At 36.5% G+C, this 24260-nt stretch overlaps 1 protein-coding gene and 1 long non-coding RNA gene across 3 annotated transcripts in view; one reads left to right on the forward strand and one right to left on the reverse strand.

Annotated features, from left to right (window-relative positions):
* Window positions 1–24260, forward strand: part of LOC146400417 (uncharacterized) — a 467787-nt gene that overhangs the window by 412357 nt on the left and 31170 nt on the right. The window lies entirely within an intron of this gene.
* Window positions 1–24260, reverse strand: part of LOC146400418 (uncharacterized) — a 325122-nt gene that overhangs the window by 147426 nt on the left and 153436 nt on the right. The window lies entirely within an intron of this gene.

Genomic DNA, 24260 nt, shown 5'->3' on the forward strand with positions numbered 1-24260 from the left:
TGATGGTTAACTCCACATATCAACTCGGTTAGGCCTCAGTGGCTAGTTATTTAGTCAAATATTCCTCTAGATGTTGCTGTGAAGGTACTTTTGTGTAGATATGATTTACATTTAAAATTAATTGATTAGTAAAGGAGGTTACCCTCCAAAATGTAGGTGGGGCTCATTCAATCAGTTGATGGTCATTAGAGTAAAACTTAAGGTTTCCTGAAGAAAAAGAATTCTTCCTAGAGTCTGTAATAAAAATCCTGCTTGAGTTTCTAGCCTGCTGGCCTGCCCTGCAGATTAGGACTTGCCAACCTCCATAACTGCATGATCCAATTAATTAAAATCTCTTTTTCCTGAAAGAACCCTGAATAATTAAAATCTCTTTTTCTTGAAAGAACCCTGAATAATATATTAATCCCAACAATAGAGAGATAGAATCAAGAATTTAGGGAATAAGAAGTCCTATGAGATGTTTTAAATATATTATTTGGTTAGCTCTTAGCCAGTAAGCCCAGCAAACTATGGTTTGGGAAAACTTGATCTAGTCAATTCTACCTCAAGTTCACTTTTACAACAAATACTGATAATAACTATTACAATTTTATTGTAATGATGTCACATACTTATAAACTATGACTAACATGTTATATACTTAGTTTGAAAATTATAAATCTGTATTGGTTTATCCACAGAAAGCAGTTTAACTTAACCATTTATTTTTCTGGTGTGGCTCATACCATGTGAAAGTCCCAGACCAGGGATCAAACCTGTGTCACAGTAGCAACCCAAGCCATTGCAGCGACAACACCAAACCTCAACCAACTGCACCTCAAGGGAACTCTAAGTTGTCTATTTTTAATTCTTGTGTTAAAATTAATGCTAAGGCATTATTCATGTTAGTGAAAAAAAAAAACAACACCTGAATGTCCAACAAATTATGGTTGAGCCATACAATGAGACACTATTTAGCATTAAAAAGGAATAAGGTACTGATAGATGTACTTTGAAAACATTATGCTAAGTGAAAGCATACAGTAATAAAGGGTCACATATTGAATAATTTCACTTACATGAAATGCCCAGTATAGGAAAATCCATAGAGACCGAAAACAGATATACGTTGTCAGGGGATGGAGTGAAGAGGAAATGGGGAGTGACTGTCAGTGACTAGGGGTTTCTTTCTGGGGTGAGTAGAGGCTTAATTAGTGATAATGTTACCACAAATTTGTAAAAATGTGAAACTAAGCAGAACCCCGTGGGCCTGCTGGGTAAAAATCCCTCCTTTGTTCCCTGTTCTTATTTGCAGGAAATAGGTTGCATTCAGCCACCTTGACCTTTCCTAATTTATAAAGGGCAGATTAAAATAATTGCCTATCAGGGAAGTAAAGGAATGCAGAAACAATGGAGGAGCAGGTAAGAAACCATAAGTGAGTCTTGGCGAAGGGTCCTAGTTCCTCCTCAAGAATATATACATAACAAATTCTCTGAGTTTCCTTGAGGGAACTAAAGCCCCCACCCTAGTGGAAAATGTCAACTCAGACTGAGCACTGCATTCCAAGAACACCACCCCCATTACCTCACTACCAACCAATCAGAAGAAAGCCACATACCCTGAATCCCTCACCTGAAATTTTGCCTATAAAAACTTCCTGAAAACAACTGGAGAGTTCAGGTTTGTTGAGCAGGAGGCACCCATCCTCCTTGTATTTAGCACCTTTTACAATACATGCTGCATTTTTCTTCACCACAACCAGGTGTCAGTAGATTGGCTTTACTGCATCCAGGAGAGTGGACCCAAGCTGGTTCAATAACAAATGTGCTAAAACTGACCGAATAATATATTTTAAAAGACTAAATTTTATATTATGTGAATTATATCTCAGTGAAACTGTTATTCAAAAAGTAACAGAAACATTATTAGAAGTATGGGAATTTCTGATTTCAAATTATATTACAAAGCTACAGTAATAAGAAAATGTGATACTGGCACAAAGACAAATAGACCAATGAAAAAGAGATCCCACAAATGAACCCTCACAGGTATGGTCAGATGATCGTTCCAAGACCACAAACTGGGAAAGTATAGTTTCTTGAACAGTGTTTTGAGAAATGGATAACCATAAGCAAAAGAATAAAGTTGGACCCTTTACAATACATAGAAAAATTAACTCAAGATGCATTAAAGACCTAAATATAAGGCCTAAAACTGTAACTATTTTAATTTAGGCAAAAAAGCTTAATGACACTGGATTTGACAAGTATTTCTTAGATATGTCACAAGCAGCAAGTTAAAAAAATTAGACATCAAAGTAATAAACTTCTGCATATCAAAGGAAACAATCAACAAAGTATAAAAATGAAACAGAATGGGAGGAAATATTTGAAAATCATATATCTTATGGATTAATATCCAGAATACATAAAGAACTCCTACAATAGCAATAAAAAAACTGATTAATAAATGAACACAGGGCTTGAATAGACATTTCTCCAAAAAAAAAAAGTGTAGAAATCAAAACTCTTGTGCATTATTGGTGCGGAGGCGCAATGGTGCAGCCTCTATGGAAAACAACATGGAGGTTTTTTGGAAAAATTAAAAAAAGAATTACAAGATGATCTAGAAATCACACTTCTGGATCTATATATTCAAGGGATTTGAAAGTAGGATCACAAGGAGACAATTTCTCACTCATGTTTGTTTCAGCATTAATCACAACAATCAAGAGGAGGAAGCAATCTAAATGTCCACTGCAGGAAGTGGGATCAAGATGGTGGAGAAGTAACACATGGTGCTCTCCTTCTCCTCCAAACACACACACACACACACACACACACACACACAAATCTACATGTAGAACTAATGGCACAGAACCCCCACTGAACCCAGGCATAAGACCTTAAACCTCCAAAAAGAGCAAGAAACCCTCAAAATAACTTGGTAAAATGAAAGGAAACAAACAAGAGAGAGAAAAAAAAAAGAATCAGAACAGGACTAGCACTCCTGAGAGGCCACAGAAAGAGGAAAGGAACCCACAGCCTGGAAGCCACCTAACTGATAGGGAGATTCCCAAGACAGAAGGATCTCAAAGCCACAGAGAAAAGTGCAGCAGCTGGACTGAGGGGGGCAAAGCAGAGAGAGAGCTGCACAGACAGTTGGTTACCACTGCCCATGGACACCACAGCCTGAGACACTTGTGCAGGTGTGGGTGCTGACTTAAGCTCTGGAGGTCAGTTCCAGGGAAAGGGCTAGGTTTGGCGGTCTGGAGGCAGCCTGAGGGAGATAGGGGGTGGTGAGCCAAGGGCTAGGGAGTAGGATGCCACAGCCAAGGAAAACCTGGAAAAGGTCTGGGCCTGCAGGGGAAGCAGGAAGCCACTGTTGAGGAGGAGCAGACCAACCATAGGAATATCTTTCTCTGTGCATGGGCAGATTCTCAGAGAGCAGGGATGTAGGGGGTGAGGTACCTCTTGCATGGGCTATGGGTGATGGTTCTTGCACCAGTTGTAGGTTGTGGCACCTCCTACACAGGCTAAGCGGGATGGGGGTGTTTTTTGTGTGGTCTACAGGTGGTGGAGGCAAACCTCTGTGGTAATCTCTAATCCAGACATGGGCATGAGCCCCTATCACTTGGGGTCCATGAACAAGCACCACCTGGGCCCCAGTCATCTCAGAAGTAGGCACAGAGGTGGGCACTGCAACTGAACATCACCCGTTGTTGCTCTCATTCCCTTAGGAACACTTCCACTGCCAAATGCTCTGGGCACCACCTAAACCTGCCTAAGTCTCATTGCAGTTGCCCAAGGCCCTGCAACTAGGAGCAGCCTGTGCCACCTTCATGCAAGTCCTTGCTACTGTCAATGGTGAAGCAACCAGTTACTGGCTACTAGCCTTGCTCATTGCCTCCATCTCTTTGGAACCACATGCAGCACTCCATCAAGGGGATAAAGCCTACTCACACTGAGGAGATACAGCAACCATCCAAACTCTCACACCAAAAATAAATGGTAAACCCTCACAAAATACCCAGAGGTCCACTGTTGCATATAAATAGACTTCAGTAGTTAGTTTCCCTAAACTCATAGAATAAGAAAAATATAAGCAAAATGAGGAAGCTCAGGAACAATTCCCAGTTAAGATAACAGGCAAATTTCCCTGAAGGAGCAAACAATGAAATGGATTTCTGCAGGCAAACAGACACAGAGTTCAAAAAGGAGATAGTGAAAGTACTGAAGGAATTAAGAGCGTATATGAACAGTAATGCAGATTACTTTAGAAAGAAACTAGAAAATATGAGGAGCCAAGACACATTAGAAAATTCATTTGCAGAGAGCAAACTTAAAGGCACTGAAAAGCTGAATGAATAATGCAGAGGTATGATTTAGTGACTTGGAAGGAAGAATCATGGAAATCACACAATCAGGAGAGCAGACAGAAAACCAGATGAAAAACCATGAAAGCAATATAAGAAATCTATAGGCTAATATAAAGTGGGCCAACTGATGCATAATAGGGATTCCAGAGGAGAAGAAAAAGAAGAGGAGATAGAAAATATATTTGAGTATGGGAATTCCTGATTCCCATACTTATGGTTGAAAACTTTATAAATCTAAAAAAAAACCTATCAAGATACAGGAAGCACAGAGGGCCCCAAACAAGCCCAAACCAAGACATAATAAAAAATGGCAAAAGTTAAAAGTGAAGATTCTAAAGGCAGCAATAGAAAAACAAAGATTTAATTATAAGGGAACCCTTATAAGATTTAATTATAAGGGATTTCTCTACAAAAACACTAAGGACAGAAGAGAATGACAAGATATGTTCAAAGTTGTAAAAGGGAAAAATTTGTAGCCTACAATAATCTACTCAGCAAGAATATCATTTAAAATAGAAGGAAAATAAAGAATTTCTCCAACAAATAAAAACAAAGAGTACAGTAATACTAAACCCATTCTAAAAGAAACACTGAAGGGCTCCTCTAAATGAAAAATAAAGAAAAAATAGGATGGAGGAAAACACAATCGAAAAATAATCACTTAAGCCAGTATTCAGAACTAAGAGGAAAAAAAAAAATCCTATTGTAAAAGTTATGTTAAACACAAGGAACACCAAAAGGATAAACACAAAGATGTTAAAAAAGGATGTCAAAATCATAGAATGTGGGGAAGGAAAGTAAGACAATTTAGACTCTTTTTTTCTAGAATGTGTTTGAGCCTACACTGCTGTCAAACTAAAGCAAGAAGATATAGGAAGAGGTTAACATAATTGAAAACAGGGCAACCACAAATCAAAACCAAACAATACATTCACAAAAAAGACACAAGCATAAAATAAATTATCCAACCAAAAAAAAAAAAAGGAACAAAGGAGAAACACAGAATCAACTAATAAAATTTTTAAAATGGCAATAAATATTTACCAATGGTCTGAATGCTCCAATCAAAAGACACAGATGGCAGATAGGATAAAAAAAAAAAAGAGAGAGAGAGCCTACAATATACTGCCTATAAGTAACTCACCTTAGGGCAAAGGGCACACATACATTGAAAGTGAGGGGGTGGAAAAATATATTTAAGGTGAATGGAAAAGACAGAAAATTAGGAGTTACAATACACATACCACAAAATAGACTTTAAAATAAAGCCATAAATAAAAAGATGGACACTCTTTAATGATAAAGGATCCATTCAAGACGAGGATATTATGCTCATCAATATATAGGCCCCTAATATTGGGCTACACAAATACATACAACAAATACTAACAGACATAAAAGGAGAAATTGATGGGAATATAATAATAGTAGGAGACTTTAACACCCAACTCATGTCAATGGACAGAGCCTCTAGACAGAAAATCAATAAGGTAACAGAAATCCTAAATGACACAATAGAAAAGTTAGACTTAATTTTAAGGACATTACAGCCCCCCAAAATCAGAATAGACATTCTTTTCAAGTGCACATGGAACTTTCTCAAGGATTGACTGCATACTGGGGCACATGACTAACTTCAACAAATTTAGGAGTACAGACATTATTTCAAATATCTTCTCTGATCACAATGGTGCAAAACTATAAATCAACTACAGGACAAGAAATGAGAAGAAACTGACTACATGGAGACTAAACAACATGCTACTAAAAATCCAATGGATGAATGAGGAAATCAAAAGGGAAATTAAAAATACCTCAAGACAAATGATAATGAAAACACAACCAAAACACAACCAATCAAAATCTACAGGATGCCACAAAAGCAGTTCTTAGAAGAGAAGAAAAATCTCAAATCAACAACTTAACCTACCACCTAAAAGAATTAGAAAAAGAACAAACAAAACCTAAAGTCAGCAGAGGGACTGAAATCATAAAGAGCAGAGAGGAAATAAATAAAATAGAGATTCAGAAAACAATAGAAAAAAATCAATAAAACCAAGGGCTGGTTCTTTGAAAAGGTAAACAAAATTGACAAACCTCTAGCCAGACTCACCAAGAAAAAGAGCAAAAAAACTCAAACAAAATAAAAAATTAAAAATGAGAAATCTTGACATACACTGCAGCAATACAAAAAACCATGAGAAGATGATGAACAATTATATACCATAAATTTGACAACTAGGAAGAATGGACAACTTTCTAGAGATGTACAGCCCTCCAAAACTACATCAAGAAAAAATGGACCAAATGAACAGACTGATCACTAGAAATGAAATTGAATATGTAATAAAAACACTCCCTACAAACAAAAGTCCAGGACCAGATGGCTTCACAGGTGAATTCTACCAAACATACAAAGCAGAACTTATAGCCATCCTTCTTAAACTTTTCCAAAAGACTGAAGAAAGATCACTATCAAGTCACCATCACCCTAATACCAAAACCAGACAAAGATACTACCAGAAAAGAAAACTATAGGCAAGAAAACTACAGGCCATGTCTTTGATGAGTATAGATGTAAAAATTCTCAACAAAACTTTAGCCAGCTGAATCCAACAGTATATAAAAAAGATCATACATGAGGACCAAGTAGGATTATTCCCAAGTTCACATGGAGGGTTCAACATATGGAAATCAATCGACATCATACATCACATTAAAAAAAGAAAAGCCAAAAACCACATGATCATTTCAATAGATGCGGAAAAACCATTTGACACAATCCAACATCCATGCATGATAAAAAGTCTTACCAAAGTGGGTAGAGAGGGAAAATACCTTAGCATAATAAAACCCATTTTTGACAAACCCATAGGCAATATAATACTCAATGGAGAGAAAGATGAAAGCCTTCCTGCTAAACTAGAAAAAGACAAGGATGCCCACTCTCACACTTCTATTCAACATAGTATTGGAAGTCCTAGCCACAGCAATTAGACAAACAAAAGAAATCAATGTTATTTGAATTGGAAGAGAAAATTTAAAATTGTCCCTCTATGCAGATGACATGATACTATATATAGAAAACCCTAAGGACTCTACATAAAAACTACTCATACTGATGAACAAATTCAGCAAAGTCACAGGATACAAGATTAACATTCAGAAATTGGTTGCATTCCTGTATCCTAACAATGAAATATTAGAAAAGGAATATAAAAATGCAATAACTTTTAAAATAACACCCCCAAAATTAAATGCCTAGGAATAAACCTGACCAAGGAGATAAAAGACTTACATGCTGAGAACTATAACATGTTAATCATGGAAATTAAAGAGGTTTCAAAGGAATGGAAAGAAATCCCATGCTCCTGGATTGGAAGAATTAATATCATTAAAACGGCCAAACTGCTCAAAGGAATCTACAGAGTCAATGTGATCCCCATCAAATTTCCCATGAATTTTTTCACAGAACTAAAACAACCCAATGATTTACATTCAACCACAAAAAACCCAGAATTGCAATTCCGGGGGCGGGGGCAGGCAAGCAGGAGGCATAACTCTCCCAGACTTCAGGCAATATTACAAAGCTACAGTAATAGAGCCAGTGTGGTACTGATACAAAAAAAAAAGATGTACAAACCAATGGAACAGAATGGAGAACAATTAATCTCCATTCTGGTCAATTAATCTTAGACACAGGAGTCAATAATATAAAATGGGAAAAAGACAGTCTCTTTCAGTGGTGCTGGGAGAACTGGACAGTTGCATGTAAATCAATGAAACTAGAACACACCCTCATGCCATGCACAAAAATAAACTCAAAATGGTCTAAAGACTTAAACATAAGACAAGACACCATAAAACTCCTAGAAGAGTACTTAGGCAAAACATTCTCTGACATCAACCATAAAAATGTTTTCTTAGGTCTGTTGCCTAAGGTAATAGAAATAAAAATACAAATAAACCAAGGGGACCTAGTCAAACTTACAAGCTTTTGCACAACAAAGGAAACCATTAAAAAAAAAATCCTATAGAATGGGAGAAAATAGTTTCAAACAATGCAGCCATCAAGGGCTTCATGTCCAAAATATAAAAACTACCCATACAACTCAACAACAACAACAAATAAATAACCCAATTAAAAAAATGGGCAAAAGACCTAAGTAGGCATTTCTCCAAAGAAGACATATGGATAGCCAGTAGGCACATGAGAAAATGCTCAACATCACTAATCATAAGAGAAATGCAAATAAAATCCACCACCACACTGGTCAGAATGGCTATTATTAATAAGTCTACAAATAACAAATACCAGAGAGGGTGTGGAGAAAAGAGTACTCTGCTATACTGTTGGTGGGAATGTAAACTGGTACAACCAACATGGAAGACAGTATGGAGGTACCTCAGAAAACTAAACACAGAACTACCATATGATCCAGCAATCCCACTCCTAGACATAAACAGTGGAATATTACTCAGCCATAAAAAAGAACAAAATAATGCCATTTGCAACAACATGGATGGAACTAGAGACTCCCATACTAAGTGAAGTAAGTCAGAGAAAGACAATAATCATATGATGTCACTTATATGTGGAATCTAAAATATGGTACAATGAACCTATCTACAGAAAAGAAACAAACTCATGGACATGGAGAACAGACTTGTGGTTGCCAAAGTGGGGAGGGAGGGAGTGGGATAGACTAAGAATTGGGGGTTAATAGATGCAAAGTATTGCATTTGGAATGAACAGGCAATGAGATCCTTCTGTGCATCACAGCGAACTATATCCATCTATGTGATGGAACATGATGGAGGATAATGTGAGAAAAAGAATGTATATAAATGTATAACTGGGTTACTTTGCTGTAAAGCAGAAATTGACAGAAAACTGTAAATCAACAATCATAAAAAATTAAATATCCATTACTGGATAAAAGAACAAAAAACTGTTGTATATACATATGATGAAATATTTTCCAGCCTTAAAAAAAGAAGGAAATTCTGTCATATACTACAATATGGATGAACCTTGAGGACATTTTTGCTTAGTGAAAAAAAGTCATAAAATTCTTGTTTCCACTTATATTAAATATCTGAAATAGTCAAACTCATAAAAACACAAAGCAAAATGGTAGTTGCCAGGGGCTGAAAGGAAGAGAAAGTGTGGTGTTGTTCAATGGGTATAGTGTTGCAGTTTGGCAAGGTAAAAATGTTCTAGGTATCTGTTGCACCACCATGTGAATATAGTCAATATTGTCAAACTGTTAAAAAAATATAGTAAACTAAAACCAAACCATTACTTTTTAGAAAAGCATGAAAAATAGGTAAAATAAAATAAGAAAGCAAAGTCATTTGCAATTGTACCACCCCAATGTTAACAGTGATCCAACTCTGACATCGATAACAACAAAAAAAGGCTCTCAGAAAAGAAGGGAGTAACCCTTTCCTTTACATCTTGGGAAACTTTGGGTCAGAGAAGGGGATTGATTTGCTTAACATCACAGAGAGAGGTGGTGGCAGAGTCAGGACTAGTGTACATATACAATAATTGTTTGTTAATTTTTGTAATTATGAAAAAAATACGAAGTTTGAAAATACATAAAAGTCTGAGTATGTGCTTCTACATACTCATGATTTTCAGAACTCCAGTTCTCAGCTTTCCCCGCAATTCCAGACACAGTTGCATTGCTACCTACATGACTGCTACCTTCCAACTGCGTTTTGGTTTTCATTCCTGGGTCCTTAATTCAGTAAATGTGACTATGATTCACCCATATTTTGAAGCCACACCCTGAGGTCCATCCCAAATTCTCTATATCACTTCCCCAATTCAATCCCCTTTCTAATCCTATATGCTTTTTTAATCCACTTTACAAAACATTCCACTTCATTTCTTCCCTACCATTATCAACATCTCAAATCTTTCTCCAACTCTGTTGCTCAGCTCTTGCCTTTTAAATTCTCTCTTAATTTTTTTTTTTTTTTTTTTTTTGTCTTTTTGCCATTTTCTTGGGCTGCTCCTGTGGTACCTGGAGATTCCCAGGCTAGGGGCCGAATTGGAGCTGTAGCCACCGGCCTACACCACAGCCACAGCAACACAAGATCTGAGCCGCGTCTACAACCTATACCCCAGCTAATGGCAAGGCTGGATCCTTAACCCACTGAGCAAGGCCAGGGACCGAACCCGCAACCTCATGGTTCCTAGTCAGATTTGTTAGCCACCGAGCCACGATGGGAACTCCAGAATAATTATAATTTTTTTTTAAACATAAGGAGATAATTTTACTCTATTACTCATGTTTAATTGTTTTAAGTTAGAGGAAAAGACAAATTCCTTAATCTTTCAACTCTGAAGTTATTTGAATTTTGCTTAGAATAACTTGTATTATTTTATACCACTTATATTATTCTCTTTCTAAATTATACCTCATCCATTGTGACTATATTTTCTGTTCCTGAAACATGCTAAGCATCAAATACATCAGTATTTAAAGTTCCTTTTGTGACTTAGCAGAGACGATTCCAACTAGTATCCACAAGGATGTGGGTTCAATCCCTGGCCGTACTCTGAGGGCCAGGGATCCAGTGCTGCCTTGAGCTGTGGTGTAGGTCACAGACGTGACTCAGATCCTGCATTGCTATGGCACAGGCCAGCAGATGTAGGTCAGATTTGAGCCCTAGCCTAGAAATTTCCATATGCCACAGGTGCAACCCTAAAAAGCAAAAACATAGTAACTAAATAAATAAAATAAAAAACAAAAATACACCAGTTTCTAAGTATCCATGAGAGATTGATTCCAGGATCCCTGTGAATACTAAAAGCCCTGGATGTTCAAATCCTTTTATAAAATGATATAGTATTTGCATACAATCTACACATATCCTACCACATACATTAAATAGTCTCTTGCTTACACCTAATACAATGTAAGTGCTATCTAAATAGTTTTAAATATAATGTAAATCTATCAAAATAGTTGCTGGCAATTCAAGTTCTGCTTTTTGAAACTTTCTGGAATTTTTTTATCTGAATATTTTTAATCCTATTGGTTGAATCCATGAATGTGGGACTCATGGATAGGGAGGACCAACTATATTGAGCTTGTCTGTTCCTATGACTATAATATTTTCCCCTATGTTTGTTGCTTGGCTGGCTTCTTCCATGCCTTTTTTAGATTTCAACTAAAATGTCATTCCACAGAGAAACCTCTGACAATATAATTGAAATGATCTTTCTACATTACTAAAGGATTTTTTGAGCACTTGCTTTAAATTTTGGATTCTCTCTCCAGTGATTTCAGAATAATTCCTAGATTAGCACAGCAAGACACTTTAGCAGGTAATCAGTGTTGAAACTATCTTTTCTCATCTCCTGTAATTCTCTCCAAAACTCATTTATTCCAGCTATTCTCAAATATTATTGTTCACTGAATACTTTGAGTTTCAACCCTCAGTGCTTGCATGCAGACAACTAAGAAAGAGCTTTTTTTGTATTGTTTGTTTTGTTTTATAGAATTGTTTGCCTACTATCCATAGCTATATACTCCTTCAAAAAGCTCGAGTTCTAGAGATCTTCTGTACAACATTGTGCCTATAGTTAATAATACTTTATTTTACACTTAAATTTTGTTAAGAGGATATAGCCCATTATATATCTTATTATTATATATTAAAAAAAGAAGTTTATGTTTATTGTATGTTTGGCAAAATGTTTGGTACAGTATATAAGACTGGTAATTTTTAAAAGTAATTTAATAAAATTTCATAATCCCTATACAGCTAAATATCACCCCCAAATTGTAAGGTCACTCGAGAAGTAGCTTGGGTATATTTCTCCTACCCTACCTTCTATATTGACCATGCTTTAAAAAATGTATTTCTTATTGCCACTGAATTACAACTATGTGAAAATAAACAAAAAAGAGGTTGGCAAAATTTGTCATTACTCAAAGAATAGAATGATCATGTTAGAATGGGGAGGTATGGTTGAGAAATTATTTTCTTTGCTTTTCAAACACTGCTGAAGAATAATCTGGTCCAATGTTGAGCCCTTTTTGAGACAGCTGTCATGTACTTATCTCCCTCTACTCTGTAAGTTATATTTTTGCTCATTTGATTGCTTCTATGGATAAAATTTTTAAATTCCTAGAAACATAAAGCCTACCAGGACTGAATTATAGAGAAATAGAAAGTCTGAACAAACCAGTAAGAAGTAAGGGAACTGAAGCAGTTATCAAAAACCTTCCAATAAATAAAAGCCTAGACAAAAGATGGAACCGTAATGTTTTCTGATTTCAAACTACGTCGCAAAGCTACAATAACTAAAAGTATGGTTATGGCATAAAAACAAACATACATACCCATAGAACAGAATAAAGATCCCAGAAATATATATGTATGTATATATGTGTGTATACATTTCTGTATATATACATATAATTGATAATTAAATAATCTCCCAAGTTTATCTTCCAAATTTTTCTGTTTTTTTCTTAGACCACAAATAAGACTTGTAATCCTGCCTAATATACCTACTGTTACTAAAAGAAAAAAATAAAAAGAAACAACCAAAAATAAACCCTCTTATCAGTCAATAACCAAAAAAGGTAGAGAAGAAAAAAATCAATAAAAATGGTTATCTACTTCAAGAGAAATTTCACAATCAGAAACACTAAATTGCAAATAAGTACATGAAAATGTGTTCAAGAGTATTACTCCTAAAGGAATGTAAATTAAATCTATAGTGAGATACCACTTTGTACCCATTAGAGTCGCTGCATTTTCAAGGACTGGCAGCACCAAATATTGACCCAGACATGGAGCAACTTGAATGTTCAAATATTGTTAATTGAGGTGTTAAATAATACAACCATTTTCTTAAACTCTTCGGCAGCTTCTTTCACTATTAACATATGGCTCAGCAATTCTACACCAAGAAAGAATTTGCCAAAGAGAAAAGAATCCTTACACTTTTAAAAAGTTTTTTGCAAGAATGATCAATAGTACGTTTATTAATAATAATCAAAGAATTGAAACAATACAAATGTCCATCAACAGAACACAATTCACTAATTGTGAATTTCATAGAATGAAATATAATTTGGTATATACATTAACATAAATGGTTTGCAAAAATATTATTTTCAAAGATAGAAGCAAGACACCAAAGAGAGCATAATGTATGGTTACATTTAAATAAAAGTAAGCCACCTAACTTAAAGTAACAGAAATCACAGCAATTGTTTCCAATGGAAGTATGCAGATTAAATGTAAGGGGACATGGGGAGACCTCCTGAGGTAATGAAAATATTCCATAGTTTTGTTAAGGTGTTATTTATGTGGTTGAGTTCACTCTTCAACACTCATCAAGTTGCACCCTTAAGATTTATTTCTATTGTATGAAATTTACCACCTATCCAACCCCTCAATCAATTATATTTGTCTTTAAAGTTTGTCTATTTTAAGCAGTATAGAGTTGATGTTTTGAAGAAAGACAAAAGTAGAAGGCTCCCCAAGTCAAAGTGACAGAGTGAAGAATCTGGGAAGACCAAGGCAACTAGAATTTACAAAACAGAGTTCTGAAAAATAGAGCTTCATGGAGGGAGAATGCCAAAGACCTTAAGGTTAGGGGCTAGGGTTAAGAAGGCCCTTTAGTATTCATGAGAGAACTGTTGCCAAAACTTGGCCTCTGACCTCTGGTGCTGAATACAAATGTATAGACAGAGTTTTGGGTGAAGGAGAAAAAGATAGCTTAACTGCTTTGCCAGGCAAAGGGGACCACGGCAGGCTAATGCCTTAAAGACAGTGCCCACATTGGGAGAGATTAGGGGTGGTTTTATGGTTTGGGAAGTAGAAAATAGGGCTTCAGATAAGGATGAGGATAGAGGCAAGCCTACATTGTTTCTCAAAGCTTGGGTTTAGTGACCCCAGGACTGGTTCTGGCGGATCTCCTTTGTCTTGGAATGAAGAATGTTTCAAGTAGTCCTTCCAATTGTTGGGGGTTTTAGTTCTGCAGAAAGGCTCCAAGATATTGTTATATATATTCTTTGAGGAGGAACTGGGACCCTACCCCAAGGCTGCACTATTGTCCCCTGACTGCTCCTCCCTGGTTTCTGTATCCCCTCCTTTCCCTGAGTAGCAACTGCCCTTTGGAACTCAGGGAAGGTCATGGAGGCTGAAGCTTACTCCCTAAAAATAAGAAATGGAGGACACAGAAACGCTTGTGTATCCAGAAGCCCCACAGGCCCCTGCTTGGTTATAGTACTGATCGGCATATGCTTGTGAGGAAACCACCAAAGACTTGGAAAGAGAAAAACTGAAAGGATGAGAGGTAGCATTACCTGGTATACCCTGGAACAGTACTTGGAACAGTGCCTGATCTCAAGAGCCACCTGAAAAATTGCATAACTCAAGAGCTTTGGATAGAGTTTTCAACTGTCTTGCCTTAGTAGTGGAATAGGGGAGTAACTAGTCATAAATTAAGTACAGCTCTGGTTTTACCTAACAAGTCTTAAAACCAAGACCCAAAAGGTCAAACTGTATTCAAATTTCTTAAATGTGTCTCAGGACATATTTCATAATGTGAATATAAAACAATTGCTCATAAATGGGAATACAAAATATCCAGGACTCTAAAATTTGAATTTATAATATCTTCCATTCAATTAAATTACCAAGCATGTAAGAAGTAATAAAATAAGACCTATAAAAAAGAAAAATCAATCGAAACTAACCTATTACTGACACATAAAATATAGAGATATGAATGCCAAGATTCAAAAGTTAAAGGGAGAATTGACATTGTATTATTTTGCTAATGTCACCATAACAAAGTACCACAAACTGTGTGGCTTACTGAACAGAAATTTACATCTAACAGTTCTGGAGACCAGAAGTTCAAGATCAGATGGCAGCAGGGTTGGCTTCTGGTAAGACCTCTCTTCCTGCCCTCCCACAGTGTCAGCTGGTAGCCTTTCCTCTATTTACATGCATTCCTAGTGTCTTTCTTTTCTTATAAGGACACCAGTAAGATTAGATTAGGACCCACCTAAGGGCTCATTTTAACTTAGTTATTTCTTTAAAGGTCTATCTCCAAATATAGCTACTTTCAAAGTACTGGGGATTAAGGCTTAAACATATGATTTCCCAGTAAAAGGAAGGACAGTTTAGTCCATAACAAATGTGTTTCATAAAAATACGTTCCATTAAAAAAAGTGTTACATAAAGACACATAACAAATATATTATACACACATTTTTCTCTAGGTACATATGCATGTGTGTGTATATATATGTATATATGTGTGTATTTATATACCTACACATATGCAGATTAATTCGTCTGAGATTAAAAATTCAATGGGCATGTGAGCAGATTAAAGGCAGATTTTATATTCATCAAATGGAATAAATTTTATGGAAAAAATAATATGTTGAAAGATATAAGTGGAAATAAGTTACAAGCAAGGGGAATTCTTATTGCTTCTCTTTGTTGACTTGGAAGGGAAAAAAACTGTGAAGAAAAAAGTTCATTGCATAGAAGGCATTAAAGCCCGGCCTTTGGTTTTCTAGTATATAGTATTCTATGACAGCCTCATGAATTCATCTCTCAAAGCCTAGGAAGAACTTTTTAGCAGGAGACTTGCTGATCTAATTCAGCTTCAGGTAGAAAATCCCAAGTACTGCTTTGGAAGAAGCAATACTGTGGACTGGACACAATTAATATAATACTTTGCAATAAAATATTAAACACAAAAAAGCTTGAAATTTGAAGAAAAAAATAACTTGTGTCACATATATAATCACATTTGGGTAGTTTTTTGGTATTTTTGAAAGATCTTTATGAGTAAAACATATTTAAGCTAAGAAACAAGAAATAAAGTATAATTTTGGAATTAAGATCATCAATATAAGAATTAAAGTCACAGACAATTACTGTAATGGAAAGTGTCTCCAAAATTAAATAAGCAGACACACATATACATGCAACGATAAAACTGAGGAGACCAGAACTCCATCTGATGGAAGAATTATTAAGTTATCTTAATCTCTAACAGAAAGAGGGGATTTCCACTTAATTTGTAGAGTTAAATAAACATCTAATTTGAATATCCACATATTAAAGGCAAAAGCTTAACCCCAGAAACAGGGTTGAGAGAGTTCAAGGTCTCCTCAGCAGGTCTTAACTTGGGCTGGACAGAGAAGCATCGTTGAGTTGAAAGGGTCAGGAATCAAAGCCAAAAGTAAGATGTCAAGCATCTGGGGAAATTCCATTGTTTGTGGAAGGCTAGATCTGGGCTGCACTGGCAGGGATATCTAGCTCCTCTGAAGAAAATTTAGAAATAAAGAATCTAACAAATATGAATCTGTAGGCCTGGGAGGAGTGTGGTATTTCCATTAGTGTTGGAACAAATGAAAATGATGAAAAAGACAAGATTAATACTTTGGTGAGGATTGTTGCCCAGGTTGTTCATACTACTGAATGTTTTACTTCTGTGTTCTTTTATCATGGTAAGTCAGAATAATAACCTTCCCCATGATAGACAATGTAAGATGTCTATAAAATATGATGCTATTAACAATCTTTCATTTGGCTACAGTCCAAGAGTCAGAGACAGCCTTCAAATTGAATAAAAATATTCCTGTTTGGGCAACAGAAGGGAGAACAATGATTCTTAAACACAGAAAGCAGGAGACAGAGTTATAAAGAAAATGGAGAGATAAATTAAGACATGTTCATATAGCACAATATGGACTGTGGTACCTAATTGAGGTGAAGATGCCAAGGATCTGAGCGGTCACAGTATTAGATATTTCTAACAACATGGATAATGTGTACATATATGGACATATGTGACTGTGACAAAGAAAAGACAACTGTGATGACATAGCCTTCTGTTCATAAGAATAACTAACAGGGACATTATACCAGTGTGACTGTAATTGCAATATACATGGATGACATGATTTTCAGCATAACTGGTGGTTTTTAAGATGGAAAATGGATGAGCTGGACATGTTTAGGTGGTGGCCATGAAGAAGTCTATGTAGCTCATCTCTTTGCATAGTGCTGTGTGTAGTATGAGGGCAACAGTCTCATTTTGAGATGTTTTAGGCATTCTGGAACATTGAACCAAGGTGGAGGAGACATACCCAGGGAGATTAAAGCTGGTCACAAATTCAGTGTTCCAAGGATACAAGTGGCAGGGCTTAGAAGTGAGACAAGTAATGGAAGTGGTTGGGGATGAGGAGATTAAGGACTGATGGCAATTGTCTTAGGTGATGGGTGTTCACACAAGAAATACAAGAGGGTATGGCAGCCTCTGGATAACTGTTCCCTGTTACTCCATCTTCTTAGAATACTTCCTTAAACATTGCATTCTATTCTCATATTCGGGAGCTCTGATTTGCTTCTTAGTTCCTTCTATCTGAATGTAAAGTTAGCAAAAATCTCATATATTTTGAGGAATAACTTTAGAACATAAATCTATTTGGATTCTTATAGTCATCTTCAAATACCTATCTCTTCATTCTTTGTTGAGTGGCTGTGCTGTAAGAATGTATTTAAATGAATGATGCTTCTCCTATCTGACATGAAGAATACATTTTCCTCCATGTATTGAAAAAAATCAGTGCCATCCCCAGAGTTTACATTTATGGCCTTATGAACTATTTATTACCACCACAGTATCTTACTTAGAGTATATTACTTGGTAGATTTAGTGTTGTAATATTTACTGCAATTGACTGTACTTTAGGAATGTCTTTTTCAAAATCCCTAGTTATCTTCTAGTACAGTGTAAATGTACAAAGGAAATTCACTAAGTACTGTTGAACCTGTCCCTGTGTGATATAGGAATTGCCCAACTATCCCAAAATATTCTCTCTTCTCTTTCTTTTGTCTGAATATTTACTTATGCACATTCATTTTAGTAAGTGTAAATATCCTTAATAGCACCAAAGACATGGAAGATTTCTTGTTCTCTGTGGACACATTCTATATGCATTTAACTTGGAAGTATGCTTTGACTGTGTAAAAAATTGGCTCCCAGACTTCAAGCTGAATGTTTCTTTGAAACTGGAAACTGACATATGAAATGATGAAATATGGGCCAATAGGCTTGGGAATTCTCATCATTTCTTACTTCTTCAGAAAATGCCTCGGGACTTTTCTATTGCTGTTGCCACTTTCAACTCGGATAGCCACTGGGGAAGAGTTTAAAAGAGATCTCCTCTAAGTCAATGCCCATCTCTCTCATTATTTTACTCCATTGTCAGCTATTTTTTCCCTTCAGGAGATTATTCTTCCATATTATTCTTCTGAGTTATAGTTAAAAGACCAGTGTTTCTACAGTAAGGAGTTACACAGGAATTTCATTAAAGCCTGGAAAAGCCTTAAAGAATTTACCTTTTACTCTTGTGAATGAATTAACTATTCTAAAACCATGTGTATTATCATTTATGGAGAACTTTGTGATAAGCATTGTGCTAAGTGCTTACATAATTTTTTCCAAGCTGTGATAAACAGAAATGCAATGCAACTAATTAGCTTACACAAAACTGGAAATTTGAATTCCTGCTGTGGCTCAGCAGAAATGAATGCAACTGGTTTCCATGAGGACATGGGTTCAATCCCTGGCCTTGCTCAGTAAGTCAGGGATCCACGCATGCCATGAGCTATGGTGTAGGTTGTAGACACAGCTCAGGTCCTGAGTTGCTGTGGTATAGGCTGGCAGCTGCAGCTCTGATTAGATCCCTAGCCTAGGAACTTCCATGTGCCCACATGGGTGTGGCCCTAAAAAGCAAAACAAACAAAAAACTGGAAATTTATTGGCTCAAAAAGTCAAATCAGGCCTGGGAAGGCAAAGTTAAGGCTTTCTTAAAGGCAAAGTTAAAGATGTCTCATTGATAATGGGAACCTGATTTAGCAGTTATCAGAGTCTGTACAATCTCTCACCTCTACTTCTTTATTCATATAAGATTCTTTCTTCCCATAGAATGTGTTTTCTCCATGTCGATGTAGAATAATAATTCAAGTAATTACTGTAGGAACATGGGCTTTGATATATTCCCTGGTTGATGTCCAGGTTTAAGATTTATAAAAACTAATCAAGACAAGCAGGCCTTGCTTGATGGAAGATTAACTATTGAAAGTACATTTGTTTTATATCAAGATGGGTATTGACCCCTGACCTATACATTTGATTGTCAGCAAAAGAATGTAAAGACTGGTAACTCTAAGTCTAGAGGACAGAAGAGCAAAAGGACCAAAAAACTTATAGAGCATATGCTAACTGGAAAGTCCCTATTGGACGAGGCCTGATATAGGTTCTGGGCAAGGCCAAGGGGGAGAAGAACGGATAGCAGGACCCCATGTTGGTACCCCCATCCTTAAGAAATAAAAACCTCCACAGGACAGTAGAGAGGTAGATTCTTCCTCCCCCTGCCAGTGCTGGGAGCTATTTGCTTTCTTGTAATGAAGATTTTTTGCTTGCTTGCTGCCTGTGTGTGTTCGTGAAGTTCATTCTTCATCTCCATGAACAAGAACCCGGATTCCAGTAACAATATGACAGGTAACACAGTCAGTGACAACGTCTAGATTTTACAACTTACATCTTTAGCTCCTGGGGCAGAATTCTTTCTTCTTTTTAGTTTGAAAATGCCCAAGAAAAAAACTAGTCTGGTTCATGTGCACAACTGTAAAGCAAATCAGTTGCATGTACAGTCTGTGTTGTGTATTACAAAATTGAAGATTCTTTTTTAATCATTAGAATAGAGATTAGGGGATATTTAAAGGAAAAGCATTGGGTTCACTATATATAGCTATCCCAAAAGTAGTTTATATACATGTTAACTTACTACTGTCTCTCTTTTTATGTATTATCACTCTTTTACAGATGATAAAACTGGGGATCATAAAATATTAGGTGAGATGTCCAAGGACATACTGCTGATAAGTAACATAGATTTAATATAGGTGGCTGCCTTTAAAGTCTATGCTCTTATTTGTAATATATATTCTGTAAATGTATAACTGTAATATATAGGTATAAAATTTAATATTTAGTGCCACAGTAAAAAATCCAGCAATAAAGCACTCTCTGGGACTCTAGGACTCTTATTAGCATTTCCCAATATTCTTATCATTTGTATCTCTGGCACCCTTGCCTCTGCTAGATCACAGGACACATAACCCAGGGAACCTTGCACTGACAGCCCAACCTACTTTGTTTCTTTTGGGCCTTACTCAGATTTGCCAGCCTTCTTGGTTGTCCAATACATGTTTGGAGAAATATTCCAAATTATAGCATGTACCATTTTCAAGGTCTGAAGTAGCTCCAAATATACTCTGTCTCTCTCTTAGTAGTGGGTAGTACATTTTGTTTATATCAAAGTGGATATACTCTAATACCCAGAATGCTAAAAACTTCTCTAGGAATACCATGACCTATTAGCCATAGTCACAGATTCCTATGGATCTAGCCTCTCTGACTGTCACGTTAACTTTGTTATTCTTTTGGTGATTATGTCTACCTTTCTTCTGATGGTTAACTACTGTCACCCAGCTTCACCATTGCAGGATTCCATGATCCTACTCATTAGAGTACAGTTCATTGGCAGTATTAGTTACCAAAATCTCTAGCTTACAATAGATAACCACAGTTGAAACAAAGCAGGGCCCTGTGGGCTCCTGGGCACACAAGCCTTTCTGTATCCCCCATTTCTTATTTTTGGGTAATAAACTTTAGCCTCCAGAACCTTCCCTGAGTTCCAAAGGGCAGGTTCAAGCAGTTGCTAATCAAGGAAGGGAGGGGATGCAGAGACCCAAGAGGAGCAATCTTGGGGCAGGGTCCTGGTCCCTCCTCAAGGAATGTACATAACAATATTTTTGAGTTCTTCTACAGAAGTAAACCCCCCAACAAATGGAAGATATTAACAAAGCATTCATTATTCCCTAAAGAAGACCACCAGACCACCAACATCAGCTATGAAAACAATGCAAGCTTGCCTCTACCCTGATCCTTATCTGCAGCCCTATTTTTCACTCCCCAAACTATAAAACCACTTCCCAATCTCTCCTAAGCAGGGCACAGTCTTTGAGGCATTAGCCTGTTTTGACCCTCCTTTGCTCGGCAAAGCAACAAAGCTATTTTTTTTCTCCTTTGCCCAAAACTCTGCCTCTGAGTTTCTATTCGGCATTGGTGAGCAGAGTCCAAGTTCTGGTTCTGGCTACACTATCATTGGTTTTTTAGAAATGCCAGTTTCCTATGTACAGATGCATTTTTACATTTTTAACTGCCTTGGTGAAGGGGATATCCTCTGGGCACTCCTGACACACTTAGGGACTGGTTTGTCTGTGGATATATTTTACATAATCCTATATGTGTTTAACCAGGTTCTTCCCAGAACAAGTCTTAAAATTTCTTTTATATGTAGCCCTCCCCCGCCACACAACAATTTTATACTTCTACTTCCCAGTTTAACATATAGCAAACATTGGTTATGGACCTAGACACAATTAAGTTTAGTGAGGTAATTTTCAAGAACAGGCATATCTTCGGGCTCTACTTCAGGTGAAATAATTACCCTTTATTTACATGAGGGGAAGCCAGACTCTTCAGGTAAGGAGCACAAAATACCTCTTCCAACAAGGCATATTCAAGCTAAGTTGGTCCATCCAAAACCCTCTATCCCTTATCTTCCCATCCTAATCTATCCTTATCAGATGTTTGAATTGGACACAGAAAATTTTTGAGAATGTGCAAGTAGTCTAATTTGCAGCTTTACTGTCATTATAATCTTGGGCCTACATCAAATCTTGTGCTACATTTTAAGGCAGTTTCTTTTGAGGGTACAACAGAAAAGACTTTCCTTTAAAGGTATCATAGTGACCCTCTGGTTTTAAAGGGTGCTTTAAGTGAGCAACTGACTTTTCTCTTTATTATTTTTCTTTTCTTAAATCTCTAGTTGTGTCAGAAGCAGATTATTCCATAATCCTAAATTTCCATGTCAATATTTAAGTACCACTCCTTTAATTTATTTAGCAATGCCTTGCCTTTCTCCTTCAATTCATCCCACTTCTCCACAGGTAAGAAATTAAGTGCAAGATTACTATACGAGAGGAGTTATTACAATCCACTAAGAAGTGACAACAATGGGTTCCTCTTTCAGATAAAAGGGCAACCTAAACACAAAAATTCCATCTGGAGGTTACACTTTACAGAACCACACCAATCCCAATTACTGTAACTCATGCCTTCTAGAATATAAATCCTAATACAGGAGTTAAGTTGCTGAAACTTTATACGAAGCAATTGTAAATTATATGTTACCACGTTGGCTATTGCTTCAATATGATTCAGGTAAAGGCCCAGGAGGACATTTGGCAATTCTGTTTATTCGGTGTGTTAGGACTTTTCAGCAGAGACTACATAGAGCAACCATTCTTTGGAGAAGTCCACGGTGGTGAGGGAGAAAGAAAATGAAATCCTCCACCCCCATCTCCTGTTTTCTATGTTCTTCCAGGTTGCATCACCTGGCTCCTTATATTATGGCTCCTGTTAGATCCCAGGCCATAAGATACATTGTTTCCTCAACCACCTAGAAGTGGTGGAGGCTGGAAACTCCTGGCATCACACTGGTTGAGGTTAACACTCACTTTCAGGAGGAGCGATTAATTAGCTCCCTCTGCCGTTTGCTGGACAGGTTTGTAGGCGAACAGAACATTAGGACAGAAGAAAACTATTGGGAGAAATTGAGGGGCCATGTAAGCTTTTTGTCTGAAATAATCACCCTCTTTCTGAAATTCTATTAGTCAACTACAATTATTTTTGGAGGGCATTAACATTATATATTTGTGTCCTTCAATGGACTGTGAGCTCCTGGGGGGAGGAATTTAATGATTTATCTTGTATTTCTAGGGATTAGTATGATGCCTGGTATAAATTGAATTCTCAACAATATTTTTATAAGCAATACAGGCCATTTTATAAAGATAAAATTTAGTATGGTTTCTAAAACAACTCATTTTAATCTTTCTTACTGAAGAAGGGAATTCTCTTCAAGAACATTAAAACTATGTCCTCATAAAATGCATGGTAGAGTATTAAATCCATGGCTCCATGATTTACCCTTGATTCATCCTGAGACCCAAGGAGGTCTCATAACACTTGGCCTAACAAACCAGAGCTAAGTTCATATGAGGCCAGAATTCTTAACAGGACATTTGTGTAGCAGCAAGAGCAGAGAATGTGACCGAAATAGAGATTAAATTGAAATTAGCTTAATTTCATAACTATGCCCTGAAATATCTAAAAAGATAAGGAGGAATGGTTCACTAATATAAAAATTATTGTTGGAAAATCATAAGCATTTATGAAGAATAGAATATAATTTTAAAATGTTATTTACTTTACCCACTGAATCTCTAATCAGGCCATCAAAATTTGAATCTTTTGAACATCTGATTTTCCCTTCCATTAACTTTATCCTAGGATATCCCTTTCCACCCTCCATTGTCTACAGCTGTCTGCCTGGGGTCAGAAATTCCAGTTAATTGTTTCATGGGACATCTTAGGGCAAGAAGGGAAACAAAAGGTTTTTCCAGTGTGCATATCAAGCTGGGTAACCAGAAGGGGATTTTGCATTTTTCAGGTCTGGCATTTTTTCAGGACCCTTCAAAGTGAAAGCCACAGTAAAATCACCTTTTTCTTCTTTATAATAACTGCTTCTTATAATATTACTTGGTGATTATGTGTTAACAGAATTCTTCACTTTCTTTTTTCCATTTAACCTAAGACCTGCCTCCTAAAAATGGTGGAGAAAGCATGCAAATAATGAGGTTAGCTGCTTCTGTATTGCCTCAGTTACTCTACAATTTAAAAAAAAAAGGTTTTAG

The sequence above is a fragment of the Sus scrofa genome, chromosome 8, assembly GCF_054392235.1.
Source record: "Sus scrofa isolate SSC_HxYL_T2T_F1_AM1 chromosome 8, Sscrofa_HxYL_maternal_Yorkshire_Landrace_v2.0, whole genome shotgun sequence".
Lineage (NCBI taxonomy): Eukaryota > Metazoa > Chordata > Mammalia > Artiodactyla > Suidae > Sus > Sus scrofa.